Source organism: Lonchura striata, chromosome 37 (genome assembly GCF_050655825.1).
Source record: "Lonchura striata isolate lonStrDom1 chromosome 37, ASM5065582v1, whole genome shotgun sequence".
NCBI lineage: Eukaryota > Metazoa > Chordata > Aves > Passeriformes > Estrildidae > Lonchura > Lonchura striata.
The window spans coordinates 2,025,023-2,044,037 of NC_140739.1; positions in this window are offsets into that span (position 1 = coordinate 2,025,023).

Below are 19,015 nucleotides of genomic sequence, written 5' to 3' on the forward strand. Positions count from 1 at the left end.
TCATGGACACCACTGTGACATTGCTGGGCCTCATGGAAGCAAGGGGACCCTAGTGACGCCGTGTGCCTCAGTGGAATGTAGGCATCATTGTGACACTGTGAGGCCCCATCCAGCCAAGGCTCCATTGGGACACTGCGAGACCCCACGGAAACAAAGCTCCAGGGTAACACAGAGAGGCTGCCTGTAATCAGTGCTCCATTGTGACCCTGTGGAGCCAAAGGAGAGCGTTGTGACACTGCAAAGCCCCATGGTCCATTGGTCCAAAGGTCCATTGTGACATTGCAGGACTCATGGAACAGAGGAGTCACATGACACTGTGGGGCCTGTGGAACCATGGAGAACATTGTGACACTGCAAGGCCTCAAGGAATCATTAGGACTGTTATATGTCTATAGGATAATTCGTGCAAATAAAATTGTCGTCTATTTTATAGTTATGTGCTGTTAAATTATACTCTTATAAGAAGTTTTTAAATCGCACAAGCCAGCAACAGCGACTGCAACACCATGTGAAAGCCACCTGGACAAGAGAGGGAGGACTTTATTTACAAGCGAACGAAAGTGGCCAGCCCAGAGAGGGATCATGCATCAAGGTTGTCCGAGAAACACCCGGACGATAAATACACGATAAATATCCGAGACCGAGATAGTCAGAGCCATCAGGGAGGTACATCTCAAATCCGAATTCCGGGACTGCAAACACAGGTGTTCATCACTCTCCGGACACGTATTGTTCAACTTGCCACAGAGAAAAGAACTCCACATGAATACATGCACTTTGAAAAGGAAGAAAGGGGACTCTGGCTCAGGCAAGGAAAATCGTATAAAAATGGGTCAGACAGGATGGTCGGTGTGAAGCATAGAGGACCCTCTGCTGCAGCTGTCAAACCTGTGTCTCACCCGGTGGCAATCCCGGGCTCCACATTGAACTTTTTTTATAGTGGCTTTTTTTCATTTTTCTCAAAGTTTATATTTGGTACACTTAATAACTTTTATTAAATTAAAAATTAATAACTTGGAGCCTTGCATTTCTAAGATGTTTATCACATTCGGTTTCTCATGATAAGCCTATCTACTTCTGCTAATTCTGAGATGGGGAAAATGAACTGTCATGATTCCCGCTTGCACTAAAGGATTGTGACATGGGCTGACTTTGTGATGCCAGAGTCTTCTGTGCCATCACAGCGCAACTGTATGACATCCCAGAGTGATAGAGCAGCACTGGCTCTGTGACATCACAAGGGGGATTTGTGAGATCTCAGGGTGGGCTGTGACATCCCAGGAGGCAGTGTGACATCTCAGGGGCTCTGTGACCTTACTGGGGAGGTCACTTCAAGCCAGCTCCCACTCACAGTTCCTCCCAGAGAAGTCCAAAGCTGCTCGTGCCCGGTGGCATCCCGTGTCCCTCTGGGTCCCCCTGCCCCTGGCGCTGCAGCCTCCCGCTGAGGATGTTCGAGGAGATCAAGGCCAGAGCCTGACACGGGGACAGGGGCTCAGGGCCGTCACAGTTGGAACAGGGAGACAGGGACCCCCTAGCAGCATCCCTGTGCCCCCAGGGCCAGAGCTTGGCCAGGGCTCCTTCACCCTCTTATGAAGGAGGGCTTGAGAGCACTTTAAAAATCCCCAGCAGGGGAGTAGCATAAAACAGCTTTAATATTAAGTGACAGCACCACAGAGTTCCTTGGCAAGAGTCACTCTGCTCCTGACTGGACACTTCAGGCACACCAAGGAAACAAAGCAACAACAAAACCAAACAAAATCCAGGCAATCAAACCAAAAAGGAGTCAAGAACTGTCCCGGTGTCTGTGTGTCTCTGTGTGTTTGTGTGTGTGTGTGTGTGTGTGTGTGTGTGTGTGACGAAAGGACAGTGAGGGCAAGGATAAAAGGAATACAGCCTAAAAGCTAAACAGAGCTGTGGAATAACACTTAACAATATTCAACTTTGCTTATAACTTCTATTAAGCTTCACAAATTAGCAAAAGAACAACTCTTAGCAGCATTTAACTTTGCTTACAGCTTGTGACTTTGTCGCTATAAGACACGTGAAAGCACGACGCGAGCCACCTGCTATTTTCAAGGTAAAGCTAAAAGTTTATTCTCTGACTCCAACTTTTATACTTTCCCAAAGGTGACATTGGATTGGAGAGTGAATGGGCCACCTGTCCAAAGACATTGGACAAAGCACTAGTACATCAAGTTTGTCCAGCCCCATAAAAGATTGTAAACAATATGTTGTTGACAGAAATTGTGTGGGAAGGTTCTCCAACAGAATGGAAACTCAGAAGGCTTTAGAAAATCTTAAGAATCAGGGTGACATGACTTAACCTTACTTCCAGGCCTGACTGGCTCAGCTATCCAAGGCAATCAAAGCCCTCAGAGAGCAGCATTTCTGCCACATTTCCCTGAGCACAGGCACTCCTGTGTGCACACAGACACAAAGAGTCACTACAAGGCACCTGTGAGAAATTCCCCTGAGCAAAGGGAAATGTTCCCTGAGGAGACTTTGGCATCTCCCCAGGGGATGAAGGGTTGAGCCTGGAGCAGACAGTGTCTGTGATGAGCTCCAGAGGAGCTGAGCCCAGGGGCTGCTGGCCAAGGCCCTGGCCCAGTGAGCATTTCTCAGCTGGCAGGGCGGCCTGAGAAGGGGAAAGGGGAATGCACCAGACCAGGAACCATGGAACCAAGGGACCATTGTTACACTGTGGGGCCATGTGAGAAGAAGTGACCATTGGGACACTGTGGAGCCTTGTGAGACCAAGGGACCATTGGGACACTGTGGGACCATGTGAGATCAAGAGACCATTGGGACACTGTGAGTCCTCATGGATTCATGGACACCACTGTGACATTGCTGGGCCTCATGGAAGCAAGGGGACCCTAGTGACGCCGTGTGCCTCAGTGGATTGTAGGCATCATTGTGACACTGTGAGGCCCCATCCAGCCAAGGCTCCATTGGGACACTGCGAGACCCCACGGAAACAAAGCTCCAGGGTAACACAGAGAGGCTGCCTGTAATCAGTGCTCCATTGTGACCCTGTGGAGCCAAAGGAGAGCGTTGTGACACTGCAAAGCCCCATGGTCCATTGGTCCAAAGGTCCATTGTGACATTGCAGGACTCATGGAACAGAGGAGTCACATGACACTGTGGGGCCTGTGGAACCATGGAGAACATTGTGACACTGCAAGGCCTCAAGGAATCATTAGGACTGTTATATGTCTATAGGATAATTCGTGCAAATAAAATTGTCGTCTATTTTATAGTTATGTGCTGTTAAATTATACTCTTATAAGAAGTTTTTAAATCGCACAAGCCAGCAACAGCGACTGCAACACCATGTGAAAGCCACCTGGACGAGAGAGGGAGGACTTTATTTACAAGCGAACGAAAGTGGCCAGCCCAGAGAGGGATCATGCATCAAGGTTGTCCGAGAAACACCCGGACGATAAATACACGATAAATATCCGAGACCGAGATAGTCAGAGCCATCAGGGAGGTACATCTCAAATCCGAATTCCGGGACTGCAAACACAGGTGTTCATCACTCTCCGGACACGTATTGTTCAACTTGCCACAGAGAAAAGAACTCCACATGAATACATGCACTTTGAAAAGGAAGAAAGGGGACTCTGGCTCAGGCAAGGAAAATCGTATAAAAATGGGTCAGACAGGATGGTCGGTGTGAAGCATAGAGGACCCTCTGCTGCAGCTGTCAAACCTGTGTCTCACCCGGTGGCAATCCCGGGCTCCACATTGAACTTTTTTTATAGTGGCTTTTTTTCATTTTTCTCAAAGTTTATATTTGGTACACTTAATAACTTTTATTAAATTAAAAATTAATAACTTGGAGCCTTGCATTTCTAAGATGTTTATCACATTCGGTTTCTCATGATAAGCCTATCTACTTCTGCTAATTCTGAGATGGGGAAAATGAACTGTCATGATTCCCGCTTGCACTAAAGGATTGTGACACGGGCTGACTTTGTGATGCCAGAGTCTTCTGTGCCATCACAGCGCAACTGTATGACATCCCAGAGTGATAGAGCAGCACTGGCTCTGTGACATCACAATGGGGATTTGTGAGATCTCAGGGTGGGCTGTGACATCCCAGGAGGCAGTGTGACATCTCAGGGGCTCTGTGACCTTACTGGGGAGGTCACTTCAAGCCAGCTCCCACTCACAGTTCCTCCCAGAGAAGTCCAAAGCTGCTCGTGCCCGGTGGCATCCCGTGTCCCTCTGGGTCCCCCTGCCCCTGGCGCTGCAGCCTCCCGCTGAGGATGTTTGAGGAGATCAAGGCCAGAGCCTGACACGGGGACAGGGGCTCAGGGCCGTCACAGTTGGAACAGGGAGACAGGGACCCCCTAGCAGCATCCCTGTGCCCCCAGGGCCAGAGCTTGGCCAGGGCTCCTTCACCCTCTTATGAAGGAGGGCTTGAGAGCACTTTAAAAATCCCCAGCAGGGGAGTAGCATAAAACAGCTTTAAGATTAAGTGACAGCACCACAGAGTTCCTTGGCAAGAGTCACTCTGCTCCTGACTGGACACTTCAGGCACACCAAGGAAACAAAGCAACAACAAAACGAAACAAAATCCAGGCAATCAAACCAAAAAGGAGTCAAGAACTGTCCCGGTGTCTGTGTGTCTCTGTGTGTTTGTGTGTGTGTGTGTGTGTGTGTGTGTGTGTGTGTGTGTGACGAAAGGACAGTGAGGGCAAGGATAAAAGGAATACAGCCTAAAAGCTAAACAGAGCTGTGGAATAACACTTAACAATATTCAACTTTGCTTATAACTTCTATTAAGCTTCACAAATTAGCAAAAGAACAACTCTTAGCAGCATTTAACTTTGCTTACAGCTTGTGACTTTGTCGCTATAAGACACGTGAAAGCACGACGCGAGCCACCTGCTATTTTCAAGGTAAAGCTAAAAGTTTATTCTCTGACTCCAACTTTTATACTTTCCCAAAGGTGACATTGGATTGGAGAGTGAATGGGCCACCTGTCCAAAGACATTGGACAAAGCACTAGTACATCAAGTTTGTCCAGCCCCATAAAAGATTGTAAACAATATGTTGTTGACAGAAATTGTGTGGGAAGGTTCTCCAACAGAATGGAAACTCAGAAGGCTTTAGAAAATCTTAAGAATCAGGGTGACATGACTTAACCTTACTTCCAGGCCTGACTGGCTCAGCTATCCAAGGCAATCAAAGCCCTCAGAGAGCAGCATTTCTGCCACATTTCCCTGAGCACAGGCACTCCTGTGTGCACACAGACACAAAGAGTCACTACAAGGCACCTGTGAGAAATTCCCCTGAGCAAAGGGAAATGTTCCCTGAGGAGACTTTGGCATCTCCCCAGGGGATGAAGGGTTGAGCCTGGAGCAGACAGTGTCTGTGATGAGCTCCAGAGGAGCTGAGCCCAGGGGCTGCTGGCCAAGGCCCTGGCCCAGTGAGCATTTCTCAGCTGGCAGGGCGACCTGAGAAGGGGAAAGGGGAATGCACCAGACCAGGAACCATGGAACCAAGGGACCATTGTTACACTGTGGGGCCATGTGAGAAGAAGTGACCATTGGGACACTGTGGAGCCTTGTGAGACCAAGGGACCATTGGGACACTGTGGGACCATGTGAGATCATGAGACCATTGGGACACTGTGAGTCCTCATGGATTCATGGACACCACTGTGACATTGCTGGGCCTCATGGAAGCAAGGGGACCCTAGTGACGCCGTGTGCCTCAGTGGAATGTAGGCATCATTGTGACACTGTGAGGCCCCATCCAGCCAAGGCTCCATTGGGACACTGCGAGACCCCACGGAAACAAAGCTCCAGGGTAACACAGAGAGGCTGCCTGTAATCAGTGCTCCATTGTGACCCTGTGGAGCCAAAGGAGAGCGTTGTGACACTGCAAAGCCCCATGGTCCATTGGTCCAAAGGTCCATTGTGACATTGCAGGACTCATGGAACAGAGGAGTCACATGACACTGTGGGGCCTGTGGAACCATGGAGAACATTGTGACACTGCAAGGCCTCAAGGAATCATTAGGACTGTTATATGTCTATAGGATAATTCGTGCAAATAAAATTGTCGTCTATTTTATAGTTATGTGCTGTTAAATTATACTCTTATAAGAAGTTTTTAAATCACACAAGCCAGCAACAGCGACTGCAACACCATGTGAAAGCCACCTGGACAAGAGAGGGAGGACTTTATTTACAAGCGAACGAAAGTGGCCAGCCCAGAGAGGGATCATGCATCAAGGTTGTCCGAGAAACACCCGGACGATAAATACACGATAAATATCCGAGACCGAGATAGTCAGAGCCATCAGGGAGGTACATGTCAAATCCGAATTCCGGGACTGCAAACACAGGTGTTCATCACTCTCCGGACACGTATTGTTCAACTTGCCACAGAGAAAAGAACTCCACATGAATACATGCACTTTGAAAAGGAAGAAAGGGGACTCTGGCTCAGGCAAGGAAAATCGTATAAAAATGGGTCAGACAGGATGGTCGGTGTGAAGCATAGAGGACCCTCTGCTGCAGCTGTCCAACCTGTGTCTCACCCAGTGGCAATCCCGGGCTCCACATTGACTTTTTTTTATAGTGGCTTTTTTTCATTTTTCTCAAAGTTTATATTTGGTACACTTAATAACTTTTATTAAATTAAAAATTAATAACTTGGAGCCTTGCATTTCTAAGATGTTTATCACATTCGGTTTCTCATGATAAGCCTATCTACTTCTGCTAATTCTGAGATGGGGAAAATGAACTGTCATGATTCCCGCTTGCACTAAAGGATTGTGACACGGGCTGACTTTGTGATGCCAGAGTCTTCTGTGCCATCACAGCGCAACTGTATGACATCCCAGAGTGATAGAGCAGCACTGGCTCTGTGACATCACAATGGGGATTTGTGAGATCTCAGGGTGGGCTGTGACATCCCAGGAGGCAGTGTGACATCTCAGGGGCTCTGTGACCTTACTGGGGAGGTCACTTCAAGCCAGCTCCCACTCACAGTTCCTCCCAGAGAAGTCCAAAGCTGCTCGTGCCCGGTGGCATCCCGTGTCCCTCTGGGTCCCCCTGCCCCTGGCGCTGCAGCCTCCCGCTGAGGATGTTCGAGGAGATCAAGCCCAGAGCCTGACACGGGGACAGGGGCTCAGGGCCGTCACAGTTGGAACAGGGAGACAGGGACCCCCTAGCAGCATCCCTGTGCCCCCAGGGCCAGAGCTTGGCCAGGGCTCCTTCACCCTCTTATGAAGGAGGGCTTGAGAGCACTTTAAAAATCCCCAGCAGGGGAGTAGCATAAAACAGCTTTAAGATTAAGTGACAGCACCACAGAGTTCCTTGGCAAGAGTCACTCTGCTCCTGACTGGACACTTCAGGCACACCAAGGAAACAAAGCAACAACAAAACCAAACAAAATCCAGGCAATCAAACCAAAAAGGAGTCAAGAACTGTCCCGGTGTCTGTGTGTCTCTGTGTGTTTGTGTGTCTGGGTGTGTGTGTGTGTGTGTGTGTGTGTGTGTGTGACGAAAAGACAGTGAGGGCAAGGATAAAAGGAATACAGCCTAAAAGCTAAACAGAGCTGTGGAATAACACTTAACAATATTCAACTTCGCTTATAACTTCTATTAAGCTTCACAAATTAGCAAAAGAACAACTCTTAGCAGCATTTAACTTTGCTTACAGCTTGTGACTTTGTCGCTATAAGACACGTGAAAGCACGACGCGAGCCACCTGCTATTTTCAAGGTAAAGAGAAAAGTTTATTCTCTGACTCCAACTTTTATACTTTCCCAAAGGTGACATTGGATTGGAGAGTGAATGGGCCACCTGTCCAAAGACATTGGACAAAGCACTAGTACATCAAGTTTGTCCAGCCCCATAAAAGATTGTAAACAATATGTTGTTGACAGAAATTGTGTGGGAAGGTTCTCCAACAGAATGTAAACTCAGAAGGCTTTAGAAAATCTTAAGAATCAGGGTGACATGACTTAACCTTACTTCCAGGCCTGACTGGCTCAGCTATCCAAGGCAATCAAAGCCCTCAGAGAGCAGCATTTCTGCCACATTTCCCTGAGCACAGGCACTCCTGTGTGCACACAGACACAAAGAGTCACTACAAGGCACCTGTGAGAAATTCCCCTGAGCAAAGGGAAATGTTCCCTGAGGAGACTTTGGCATCTCCCCAGGGGATGAAGGGTTGAGCCTGGAGCAGACAGTGTCTGTGATGAGCTCCAGAGGAGCTGAGCCCAGGGGCTGCTGGCCAAGGCCCTGGCCCAGTGAGCATTTCTCAGCTGGCAGGGCGGCCTGAGAAGGGGAAAGGGGAATGCACCAGACCAGGAACCATGGAACCAAGGGACCATTGTTACACTGTGGGGCCATGTGAGAAGAAGTGACCATTGGGACACTGTGGAGCCTTGTGAGACCAAGGGACCATTGGGACACTGTGGGACCATGTGAGATCAAGAGACCATTGGGATACTGTGAGTCCTCATGGATTCATGGACACCACTGTGACATTGCTGGGCCTCATGGAAGCAAGGGGACCCTAGTGACGCCGTGTGCCTCAGTGGAATGTAGGCATCATTGTGACACTGTGAGGCCCCATCCAGCCAAGGCTCCATTGGGACACTGCGAGACCCCACGGAAACAAAGCTCCAGGGTAACACAGAGAGGCTGCCTGTAATCAGTGCTCCATTGTGACCCTGTGGAGCCAAAGGAGAGCGTTGTGACACTGCAAAGCCCCATGGTCCATTGGTCCAAAGGTCCATTGTGACATTGCAGGACTCATGGAACAGAGGAGTCACATGACACTGTGGGGCCTGTGGAACCATGGAGAACATTGTGACACTGCAAGGCCTCAAGGAATCATTAGGACTGTTATATGTCTATAGGATAATTCGTGCAAATAAAATTGTCGTCTATTTTATAGTTATGTGCTGTTAAATTATACTCTTATAAGAAGTTTTTAAATCGCACAAGCCAGCAACAGCGACTGCAACACCATGTGAAAGCCACCTGGACGAGAGAGGGAGGACTTTATTTACAAGCGAACGAAAGTGGCCAGCCCAGAGAGGGATCATGCATCAAGGTTGTCCGAGAAACACCCGGACGATAAATACACGATAAATATCCGAGACCGAGATAGTCAGAGCCATCAGGGAGGTACATGTCAAATCCGAATTCCGGGACTGCAAACACAGGTGTTCATCACTCTCCGGACACGTATTGTTCAACTTGCCACAGAGAAAAGAACTCCACATGAATACATGCACTTTGAAAAGGAAGAAAGGGGACTCTGGCTCAGGCAAGGAAAATCGTATAAAAATGGGTCAGACAGGATGGTCGGTGTGAAGCATAGAGGACCCTCTGCTGCAGCTGTCAAACCTGTGTCTCACCCAGTGGCAATCCCGGGCTCCACATTGAACTTTTTTTATAGTGGCTTTTTTTCATTTTTCTCAAAGTTTATATTTGGTACACTTAATAACTTTTATTAAATTAAAAATTAATAACTTGGAGCCTTGCATTTCTAAGATGTTTATCACATTCGGTTTCTCATGATAAGCCTATCTACTTCTGCTAATTCTGAGATGGGGAAAATGAACTGTCATGATTCCCGCTTGCACTAAAGGATTGTGACATGGGCTGACTTTGTGATGCCAGAGTCTTCTGTGCCATCACAGCGCAACTGTATGACATCCCAGAGTGATAGAGCAGCACTGGCTCTGTGACATCACAAGGGGGATTTGTGAGATCTCAGGGTGGGCTGTGACATCCCAGGAGGCAGTGTGACATCTCAGGGGCTCTGTGACCTTACTGGGGAGGTCACTTCAAGCCAGCTCCCACTCACAGTTCCTCCCAGAGAAGTCCAAAGCTGCTCATGCCCGGTGGCATCCCGTGTCCCTCTGGGTCCCCCTGCCCCTGGCGCTGCAGCCTCCCGCTGAGGATGTTCGAGGAGATCAAGCCCAGAGCCTGACACGGGGACAGGGGCTCAGGGCCGTCACAGTTGGAACAGGGAGACAGGGACCCCCTAGCAGCATCCCTGTGCCCCCAGGGCCAGAGCTTGGCCAGGGCTCCTTCACCCTCTTATGAAGGAGGGCTTGAGAGCACTTTAAAAATCCCCAGCAGGGGAGTAGCATAAAACAGCTTTAATATTAAGTGACAGCACCACAGAGTTCCTTGGCAAGAGTCACTCTGCTCCTGACTGGACACTTCAGGCACACCAAGGAAACAAAGCAACAACAAAACCAAACAAAATCCAGGCAATCAAACCAAAAAGGAGTCAAGAACTGTCCCGGTGTCTGTGTGTCTCTGTGTGTTTGTGTGTGTGTGTGTGTGTGTGTGTGTGTGTGTGACGAAAGGACAGTGAGGGCAAGGATAAAAGGAATACAGCCTAAAAGCTAAACAGAGCTGTGGAATAACACTTAACAATATTCAACTTTGCTTATAACTTCTATTAAGCTTCACAAATTAGCAAAAGAACAACTCTTAGCAGCATTTAACTTTGCTTACAGCTTGTGACTTTGTCGCTATAAGACACGTGAAAGCACGACGCGAGCCACCTGCTATTTTCAAGGTAAAGAGAAAAGTTTATTCTCTGACTCCAACTTTTATACTTTCCCAAAGGTGACATTGGATTGGAGAGTGAATGGGCCACCTGTCCAAAGACATTGGACAAAGCACTAGTACATCAAGTTTGTCCAGCCCCATAAAAGATTGTAAACAATATGTTGTTGACAGAAATTGTGTGGGAAGGTTCTCCAACAGAATGGAAACTCAGAAGGCTTTAGAAAATCTTAAGAATCAGGGTGACATGACTTAACCTTACTTCCAGGCCTGACTGGCTCAGCTATCCAAGGCAATCAAAGCCCTCAGAGAGCAGCATTTCTGCCACATTTCCCTGAGCACAGGCACTCCTGTGTGCACACAGACACAAAGAGTCACTACAAGGCACCTGTGAGAAATTCCCCTGAGCAAAGGGAAATGTTCCCTGAGGAGACTTTGGCATCTCCCCAGGGGATGAAGGGTTGAGCCTGGAGCAGACAGTGTCTGTGATGAGCTCCAGAGGAGCTGAGCCCAGGGGCTGCTGGCCAAGGCCCTGGCCCAGTGAGCATTTCTCAGCTGGCAGGGCGGCCTGAGAAGGGGAAAGGGGAATGCACCAGACCAGGAACCATGGAACCAAGGGACCATTGTTACACTGTGGGGCCATGTGAGAAGAAGTGACCATTGGGACACTGTGGAGCCTTGTGAGACCAAGGGACCATTGGGACACTGTGGGACCATGTGAGATCAAGAGACCATTGGGACACTGTGAGTCCTCATGGATTCATGGACACCACTGTGACATTGCTGGGCCTCATGGAAGCAAGGGGACCCTAGTGACGCCGTGTGCCTCAGTGGAATGTAGGCATCATTGTGACACTGTGAGGCCCCATCCAGCCAAGGCTCCATTGGGACACTGCGAGACCCCACGGAAACAAAGCTCCAGGGTAACACAGAGAGGCTGCCTGTAATCAGTGCTCCATTGTGACCCTGTGGAGCCAAAGGAGAGCGTTGTGACACTGCAAAGCCCCATGGTCCATTGGTCCAAAGGTCCATTGTGACATTGCAGGACTCATGGAACAGAGGAGTCACATGACACTGTGGGGCCTGTGGAACCATGGAGAACATTGTGACACTGCAAGGCCTCAAGGAATCATTAGGACTGTTATATGTCTATAGGATAATTCGTGCAAATAAAATTGTCGTCTATTTTATAGTTATGTGCTGTTAAATTATACTCTTATAAGAAGTTTTTAAATCGCACAAGCCAGCAACAGCGACTGCAACACCATGTGAAAGCCACCTGGACAAGAGAGGGAGGACTTTATTTACAAGCGAACGAAAGTGGCCAGCCCAGAGAGGGATCATGCATCAAGGTTGTCCGAGAAACACCCGGACGATAAATACACGATAAATATCCGAGACCGAGATAGTCAGAGCCATCAGGGAGGTACATCTCAAATCCGAATTCCGGGACTGCAAACACAGGTGTTCATCACTCTCCGGACACGTATTGTTCAACTTGCCACAGAGAAAAGAACTCCACATGAATACATGCACTTTGAAAAGGAAGAAAGGGGACTCTGGCTCAGGCAAGGAAAATCGTATAAAAATGGGTCAGACAGGATGGTCGGTGTGAAGCATAGAGGACCCTCTGCTGCAGCTGTCAAACCTGTGTCTCACCCGGTGGCAATCCCGGGCTCCACATTGAACTTTTTTTATAGTGGCTTTTTTTCATTTTTCTCAAAGTTTATATTTGGTACACTTAATAACTTTTATTAAATTAAAAATTAATAACTTGGAGCCTTGCATTTCTAAGATGTTTATCACATTCGGTTTCTCATGATAAGCCTATCTACTTCTGCTAATTCTGAGATGGGGAAAATGAACTGTCATGATTCCCGCTTGCACTAAAGGATTGTGACATGGGCTGACTTTGTGATGCCAGAGTCTTCTGTGCCATCACAGCGCAACTGTATGACATCCCAGAGTGATAGAGCAGCACTGGCTCTGTGACATCACAAGGGGGATTTGTGAGATCTCAGGGTGGGCTGTGACATCCCAGGAGGCAGTGTGACATCTCAGGGGCTCTGTGACCTTACTGGGGAGGTCACTTCAAGCCAGCTCCCACTCACAGTTCCTCCCAGAGAAGTCCAAAGCTGCTCGTGCCCGGTGGCATCCCGTGTCCCTCTGGGTCCCCCTGCCCCTGGCGCTGCAGCCTCCCGCTGAGGATGTTCGAGGAGATCAAGGCCAGAGCCTGACACGGGGACAGGGGCTCAGGGCCGTCACAGTTGGAACAGGGAGACAGGGACCCCCTAGCAGCATCCCTGTGCCCCCAGGGCCAGAGCTTGGCCAGGGCTCCTTCACCCTCTTATGAAGGAGGGCTTGAGAGCACTTTAAAAATCCCCAGCAGGGGAGTAGCATAAAACAGCTTTAAGATTAAGTGACAGCACCACAGAGTTCCTTGGCAAGAGTCACTCTGCTCCTGACTGGACACTTCAGGCACACCAAGGAAACAAAGCAACAACAAAACCAAACAAAATCCAGGCAATCAAACCAAAAAGGAGTCAAGAACTGTCCCGGTGTCTGTGTGTCTCTGTGTGTTTGTGTGTGTGTGTGTGTGTGTGTGTGTGTGTGTGTGTGACGAAAGGACAGTGAGGGCAAGGATAAAAGGAATACAGCCTAAAAGCTAAACAGAGCTGTGGAATAACACTTAACAATATTCAACTTTGCTTATAACTTCTATTAAGCTTCACAAATTAGCAAAAGAACAACTCTTAGCAGCATTTAACTTTGCTTACAGCTTGTGACTTTGTCGCTATAAGACACGTGAAAGCACGACGCGAGCCACCTGCTATTTTCAAGGTAAAGAGAAAAGTTTATTCTCTGACTCCAACTTTTATACTTTCCCAAAGGTGACATTGGATTGGAGAGTGAATGGGCCACCTGTCCAAAGACATTGGACAAAGCACTAGTACATCAAGTTTGTCCAGCCCCATAAAAGATTGTAAACAATATGTTGTTGACAGAAATTGTGTGGGAAGGTTCTCCAACAGAATGGAAACTCAGAAGGCTTTAGAAAATCTTAAGAATCAGGGTGACATGACTTAACCTTACTTCCAGGCCTGACTGGCTCAGCTATCCAAGGCAATCAAAGCCCTCAGAGAGCAGCATTTCTGCCACATTTCCCTGAGCACAGGCACTCCTGTGTGCACACAGACACAAAGAGTCACTACAAGGCACCTGTGAGAAATTCCCCTGAGCAAAGGGAAATGTTCCCTGAGGAGACTTTGGCATCTCCCCAGGGGATGAAGGGTTGAGCCTGGAGCAGACAGTGTCTGTGATGAGCTCCAGAGGAGCTGAGCCCAGGGGCTGCTGGCCAAGGCCCTGGCCCAGTGAGCATTTCTCAGCTGGCAGGGCGGCCTGAGAAGGGGAAAGGGGAATGCACCAGACCAGGAACCATGGAACCAAGGGACCATTGTTACACTGTGGGGCCATGTGAGAAGAAGTGACCATTGGGACACTGTGGAGCCTTGTGAGACCAAGGGACCATTGGGACACTGTGGGACCATGTGAGATCAAGAGACCATTGGGACACTGTGAGTCCTCATGGATTCATGGACACCACTGTGACATTGCTGGGCCTCATGGAAGCAAGGGGACCCTAGTGACGCCGTGTGCCTCAGTGGATTGTAGGCATCATTGTGACACTGTGAGGCCCCATCCAGCCAAGGCTCCATTGGGACACTGCGAGACCCCACGGAAACAAAGCTCCAGGGTAACACAGAGAGGCTGCCTGTAATCAGTGCTCCATTGTGACCCTGTGGAGCCAAAGGAGAGCGTTGTGACACTGCAAAGCCCCATGGTCCATTGGTCCAAAGGTCCATTGTGACATTGCAGGACTCATGGAACAGAGGAGTCACATGACACTGTGGGGCCTGTGGAACCATGGAGAACATTGTGACACTGCAAGGCCTCAAGGAATCATTAGGACTGTTATATGTCTATAGGATAATTCGTGCAAATAAAATTGTCGTCTATTTTATAGTTATGTGCTGTTAAATTATACTCTTATAAGAAGTTTTTAAATCGCACAAGCCAGCAACAGCGACTGCAACACCATGTGAAAGCCACCTGGACGAGAGAGGGAGGACTTTATTTACAAGCGAACGAAAGTGGCCAGCCCAGAGAGGGATCATGCATCAAGGTTGTCCGAGAAACACCCGGACGATAAATACACGATAAATATCCGAGACCGAGATAGTCAGAGCCATCAGGGAGGTACATCTCAAATCCGAATTCCGGGACTGCAAACACAGGTGTTCATCACTCTCCGGACACGTATTGTTCAACTTGCCACAGAGAAAAGAACTCCACATGAATACATGCACTTTGAAAAGGAAGAAAGGGGACTCTGGCTCAGGCAAGGAAAATCGTATAAAAATGGGTCAGACAGGATGGTCGGTGTGAAGCATAGAGGACCCTCTGCTGCAGCTGTCAAACCTGTGTCTCACCCGGTGGCAATCCCGGGCTCCACATTGAACTTTTTTTATAGTGGCTTTTTTTCATTTTTCTCAAAGTTTATATTTGGTACACTTAATAACTTTTATTAAATTAAAAATTAATAACTTGGAGCCTTGCATTTCTAAGATGTTTATCACATTCGGTTTCTCATGATAAGCCTATCTACTTCTGCTAATTCTGAGATGGGGAAAATGAACTGTCATGATTCCCGCTTGCACTAAAGGATTGTGACACGGGCTGACTTTGTGATGCCAGAGTCTTCTGTGCCATCACAGCGCAACTGTATGACATCCCAGAGTGATAGAGCAGCACTGGCTCTGTGACATCACAAGGGGGATTTGTGAGATCTCAGGGTGGGCTGTGACATCCCAGGAGGCAGTGTGACATCTCAGGGGCTCTGTGACCTTACTGGGGAGGTCACTTCAAGCCAGCTCCCACTCACAGTTCCTCCCAGAGAAGTCCAAAGCTGCTCGTGCCCGGTGGCATCCCGTGTCCCTCTGGGTCCCCCTGCCCCTGGCGCTGCAGCCTCCCGCTGAGGATGTTTGAGGAGATCAAGGCCAGAGCCTGACACGGGGACAGGGGCTCAGGGCCGTCACAGTTGGAACAGGGAGACAGGGACCCCCTAGCAGCATCCCTGTGCCCCCAGGGCCAGAGCTTGGCCAGGGCTCCTTCACCCTCTTATGAAGGAGGGCTTGAGAGCACTTTAAAAATCCCCAGCAGGGGAGTAGCATAAAACAGCTTTAAGATTAAGTGACAGCACCACAGAGTTCCTTGGCAAGAGTCACTCTGCTCCTGACTGGACACTTCAGGCACACCAAGGAAACAAAGCAACAACAAAACCAAACAAAATCCAGGCAATCAAACCAAAAAGGAGTCAAGAACTGTCCCGGTGTCTGTGTGTCTCTGTGTGTTTGTGTGTGTGTGTGTGTGTGTGTGTGTGTGTGTGTGTGTGACGAAAGGACAGTGAGGGCAAGGATAAAAGGAATACAGCCTAAAAGCTAAACAGAGCTGTGGAATAACACTTAACAATATTCAACTTCGCTTATAACTTCTATTAAGCTTCACAAATTAGCAAAAGAACAACTCTTAGCAGCATTTAACTTTGCTTACAGCTTGTGACTTTGTCGCTATAAGACACGTGAAAGCACGACGCGAGCCACCTGCTATTTTCAAGGTAAAGAGAAAAGTTTATTCTCTGACTCCAACTTTTATACTTTCCCAAAGGTGACATTGGATTGGAGAGTGAATGGGCCACCTGTCCAAAGACATTGGACAAAGCACTAGTACATCAAGTTTGTCCAGCCCCATAAAAGATTGTAAACAATATGTTGTTGACAGAAATTGTGTGGGAAGGTTCTCCAACAGAATGGAAACTCAGAAGGCTTTAGAAAATCTTAAGAATCAGGGTGACATGACTTAACCTTACTTCCAGGCCTGACTGGCTCAGCTATCCAAGGCAATCAAAGCCCTCAGAGAGCAGCATTTCTGCCACATTTCCCTGAGCACAGGCACTCCTGTGTGCACACAGACACAAAGAGTCACTACAAGGCACCTGTGAGAAATTCCCCTGAGCAAAGGGAAATGTTCCCTGAGGAGACTTTGGCATCTCCCCAGGGGATGAAGGGTTGAGCCTGGAGCAGACAGTGTCTGTGATGAGCTCCAGAGGAGCTGAGCCCAGGGGCTGCTGGCCAAGGCCCTGGCCCAGTGAGCATTTCTCAGCTGGCAGGGCGACCTGAGAAGGGGAAAGGGGAATGCACCAGACCAGGAACCATGGAACCAAGGGACCATTGTTACACTGTGGGGCCATGTGAGAAGAAGTGACCATTGGGACACTGTGGAGCCTTGTGAGACCAAGGGACCATTGGGACACTGTGGGACCATGTGAGATCATGAGACCATTGGGACACTGTGAGTCCTCATGGATTCATGGACACCACTGTGACATTGCTGGGCCTCATGGAAGCAAGGGGACCCTAGTGACGCCGTGTGCCTCAGTGGAATGTAGGCATCATTGTGACACTGTGAGGCCCCATCCAGCCAAGGCTCCATTGGGACACTGCGAGACCCCACGGAAACAAAGCTCCAGGGTAACACAGAGAGGCTGCCTGTAATCAGTGCTCCATTGTGACCCTGTGGAGCCAAAGGAGAGCGTTGTGACACTGCAAAGCCCCATGGTCCATTGGTCCAAAGGTCCATTGTGACATTGCAGGACTCATGGAACAGAGGAGTCACATGACACTGTGGGGCCTGTGGAACCATGGAGAACATTGTGACACTGCAAGGCCTCAAGGAATCATTAGGACTGTTATATGTCTATAGGATAATTCGTGCAAATAAAATTGTCGTCTATTTTATAGTTATGTGCTGTTAAATTATACTCTTATAAGAAGTTTTTAAATCACACAAGCCAGCAACAGCGACTGCAACACCATGTGAAAGCCACCTGGACAAGAGAGGGAGGACTTTATTTACAAGCGAACGAAAGTGGCCAGCCCAGAGAGGGATCATGCATCAAGGTTGTCCGAGAAACACCCGGACGATAAATACACGATAAATATCCGAGACCGAGATAGTCAGAGCCATCAGGGAGGTACATCTCAAATCCGAATTCCGGGACTGCAAACACAGGTGTTCATCACTCTCCGGACACGTATTGTTCAACTTGCCACAGAGAAAAGAACTCCACATGAATACATGCACTTTGAAAAGGAAGAAAGGGGACTCTGGCTCAGGCAAGGAAAATCGTATAAAAATGGGTCAGACAGGACGGTCGGTGTGAAGCATAGAGGACCCTCTGCTGCAGCTGTCCAACCTGTGTCTCACCCGGTGGCAATCCCGGGCTCCACATTGACTTTTTTTTATAGTGGCTTTTTTTCATTTTTCTCAAAGTTTATATTTGGTACACTTAATAACTTTTATTAAATTAAAAATTAATAACTTGGAGCCTTGCATTTCTAAGATGTTTATCACATTCGGTTTCTCATGATAAGCCTATCTACTTCTGCTAATTCTGAGATGGGGAAAATGAACTGTCATGATTCCCGCTTGCACTAAAGGATTGTGACACGGGCTGACTTTGTGATGCCAGAGTCTTCTGTGCCATCACAGCGCAACTGTATGACATCCCAGAGTGATGGAGCAGCACTGGCTCTGTGACATCACAAGGGGGATTTGTGAGATCTCAGGGTGGGCTGTGACATCCCAGGAGGCAGTGTGACATCTCAGGGGCTCTGTGACCTTACTGGGGAGGTCACTTCAAGCCAGCTCCCACTCACAGTTCCTCCCAGAGAAGTCCAAAGCTGCTCGTGCCCGGTGGCATCCCGTGTCCCTCTGGGTCCCCCTGCCCCTGGCGTTGCAGCCTCCCGCAGAGGATGTTCGAGGAGATCAAGCCCAGAGCCTGACACGGGGACAGGGGCTCAGGGCCGTCACAGTTGGAACAGGGAGACAGGGACCCCCTAGCAGCATCCCTGTGCCCCCAGGGCCAGAGCTTGGCCAGGGCTCCTTCACCCTCTTATGAAGGAGGGCTTGAGAGCACTTTAAAAATCCCCAGCAGGGGAGTAGCATAAAACAGCTTTAATATTAAGTGACAGCACCACAGAGTTCCTTGGCAAGAGTCACTCTGCTCCTGACTGGACACTTCAGGCACACCAAGGAAACAAAGCAACAACAAAACCAAACAAAATCCAGGCAATGAAACCAAAAAGGAGTCAAGAACTGTCCCGGTGTCTGTGTGTCTCTGTGTGTTTGTGTGTGTGTGTGTGTGTGTGTGTGTGTGTGTGTGTGTGTGTGTGTGTGTGACGAAAGGACAGTGAGGGCAAGGATAAAAGGAATACAGCCTAAAAGCTAAACAGAGCTGTGGAATAACACTTAACAATATTCAACTTCGCTTATAACTTCTATTAAGCTTCACAAATTAGCAAAAGAACAACTCTTAGCAGCATTTAACTTTGC